We start from the raw sequence: 3,450 nt of genomic DNA, 5'->3' as shown, positions 1-3,450 counted from the left end.
AAAGCACCAGAGGGGGGCCACCTGCCATCCAAAAGGGTGGAGGGCGCGCCCTACCCCCCTAGGGGTGCCCTTTGGTCTTGTAGGCCACTTGGCAGGCCCCCAACACCCATATTCTGCTATATGGTGTGTTTTTCCCTGGAAAAAATCAGAAGGAAGCTTTCGGGACAAAGCGCCGCTGTCTCAAGGCGGAAGCTTGGCAAAACCAATCTAGGGCTCCGGTGGAGTTGTTCTGCTAGGGAAACTTCCCTCCGGGAGGGGAAATCGAAACCATCGTCATCACCAATGATCCTCTCATCGAGAGGTGGTCAATCTCCATCAACATCTTCACCATCACCATCTCCTCTCAAACCCTAGTTCACCTCTTGTATCCGATCTTTGTCTCAAAACTTCAGATTGGTACCTGTGGGCTGCTAGTAGTGTTGATTACTCCTTGTAGTTGATGCTAGTTGGTTTATTCAGTGGAAGATCATATGTTCAGATCCTTAATGATAATTAATAATCCTCTGATTATGAACATGGATATGCTTTCTGACTAGTTACATTTGTTCCTGAGGACATGGGAGAAGTCTTGTTATAAGTAATCATGTGAATTTGGTATTCGTTCGATATTTTGATGAGATGTATGTTGTCTTTCCTCTATTGGTGCTATGTGAACATCAAATACATGACACTTCACCATGATTTGGGCTTAGGGGGAGGCATTGGGTAGTAATAAGTAGATGATGGGTTGCTAGAGTGACAAAAGCTTAAACCCTAGTTTATACGTTGCTTCGTAAGGGACTGATTTGGATCCATATGTTTCATGCTATGGTTAGATTTATCTTAATTAATTCTTCTTTCATAGTTGCGGATGCTTGCGAGAGGGGTTAATCATAAGTGGGAGGCTTGTCCAAGGAAGGGAAGCACCCATGCACCGCTCCACCCACATATAAAATTATCAAAGTAACGAACGTGAATCGTATGAGCATGATAAAAACTAGCTTGACAACAATTCCCATGTGTCCTCGGGTGTGCTTTACTTTATATAAGAGTTCGCCCAGGCTTGTCCTTTGTTACAAAAAGGATTGGGCCACCTTGCTGCACCTTGTTTACTTTTGTTACTTGTTACCCGTTATGATTTATATTATCACACAACTATTTGTTACCGATAATTTTAGTGCTTGCAGAGAATACCTTGCTGAAAACCGCTTGTCATTTCCTTCTGCTCCTCGTTGGGTTCGACACTCTTACTTATTGAAAGGACTATGATAGATCCCCCATACTTGTGGGTCATCAAGACTCTTTTCTGGTGCCGTTGCCGGGGAGTGAAGCGCCTTTGGTAAGGAAACATTTATATAGTGTGCTGGAATTTACTATCACTTGTTACTATGGAAAATAATCCTTTGAGGGGCTTGTTCGGAGTATCTTCACCCCAAACGGAAGAGCAAAGAGTTTCTCCTCAACCTACTGCACCTACTGAAAATATTTATTATGAAATTCCTTCGGGTATGATAGAGAAACTGCTATCTAATCCTTATGCAGGAGATGGAACATTACATCCTGATATGCACCTAATCTATGTGGATGAAGTTTGTGGATTATTTAACCTTGCCGGTATGCCCGAGGATGTTGTCAAGAAGAATTTCTTCCCTTTATCTTTGAAGGGAAAGTCATTGACATGGTATAGGCTATGTGATGATATTGGATCTTGGAACTATAACCAATTGAAATTGGAATTTCATCATAAATTTTACCGTATGCATCTGGTTCATCATGATCGGAATTATATATATAATTTTTGGCCTCATGAAGGAGAAAGTATCGCTCAAGCTTGGGGTAGGCTTAAGTCAATGTTATATTCATGCCTCAATCATGAGCTCACAAGAGAAATTATTATTCAGAATTTTTATGCTCGGCTTTCTCATAATTATTGATCCATGCTCGATACTTCTTGTACTGGTTCTTTTATGAAGAAGGATATTGAATTCAAATGGGATTTATTGGAAAGAATTAAACACAACTCTAAAGATTGGGAACTCGATGAAGGTAAGGAGTCAGGTATAAACCTTAAGTTTGATTGTGTAACATCTTTTATGGATACCGATTATTTTCGTGATTTTAGCACTAAATATGGACTTGACTCTGAGATAGTAGTTTCTTTATGTGAATCATTTGCTACTCATGTTGATCTCCCTAAGTATAAGTGGTTTAAATATCATCCTCCCATTGAAGTGAACATAGTAGAACCTATTAAAGTTGAAGAATAAACTATTACTTATAATGTGGATCCTATTGTTCCTACTGCTTATATTGAGAAACCACCTTTTCCTGTTAGAATAAAGGATCATGCTAAAGCTTCAATTGTGGTTCGTAAAAGTTATAGTAGAACACCTACACCCCCTGAGCAAATTAAAGTTGAACGTAGTATTGCTATGGTTAAAGATCTCCTAGCTGATAATATTGATGGGCATGTTATTTATTTCTGTGATGAAGCTGCTAAAATTGCTAAACCAAATAGTAAAGATAAACATAGACCTGTTGTTTTCGTTAAAATAGGATATCATTGTGATCATGGCTTATGTGATGTGGGTGCTAGTGTGAGTGCAATTCTTTTTACTTTATATAAAGAAATTATGAATGATATTGCACCTGCCTGAGGACGACAACATGTTGATTATCCTTGGTAGACCCTTTTTGAATACTGCAGGGGTTGTTATTGATTGCAATAAAAGCAAGGTCACTTTTCATATCAATGGTAATGAGCATACGGTGCACTTTCTGAAGAAACAATTCCAAGTGAATGGTGTTAATGTTATTGAAAAATCTCCGACAATCACTATTGGAAGTTTTCAACTACCTCTACCTACTACCAAAAAGAAATATGAAATGCTAATTATTGGGGACATTCATATCCCCCTTGAGGTAACTTAGTGTTTTACGAAAGTTCTTCGGTTTCATGTAAATTGAAAGTGGTTGTTAATAAGACTTGATCAACCTTATTAATGGATAATTTTTTAGAGGTATGAAGTTGTTGAATTTAGTGAGCACTACCTTCTATCTTTACCTTTTGTTTTCTGTTTTAACTAGTTAAATAAAATAAAATGCCATGTTTTGTCTGTTTTTTTGAATTTCCCGTGCAATAAAAATGACCCCAAAATAAAAGTTCTTGCAATGCTCTGAAAATTTGATACATTTTTTTCTGAATATTTATGTCCTCTCTCTCTCTCTCTCGTGTTCTTGCTCTCAAACCCGTGGATTTTGATCTCTTTGCTCGAAGCTCTGTTTCCGAAACTGTTTCGGGGGATTATTCCTTGGTATGTAACTCCTCCATCGTTCCAATTAGTTTTTGCTTTAGTGGTTTATATTTTGAATAATTAGTTACTCTTGGTGCTGCTGTAGATGAGCTTGAATGTTGAATTCTTAGAGTTCTAAGTAGTTTGAATGCTTGATATGGTCTCTATGCATCCCTAT

Source organism: Triticum dicoccoides, chromosome 6A (genome assembly GCF_002162155.2).
Source record: "Triticum dicoccoides isolate Atlit2015 ecotype Zavitan chromosome 6A, WEW_v2.0, whole genome shotgun sequence".
Classification (NCBI taxonomy): Eukaryota; Viridiplantae; Streptophyta; class Magnoliopsida; order Poales; family Poaceae; genus Triticum; species Triticum dicoccoides.
Note: the sequence above shows the minus strand (reverse complement) of the source record.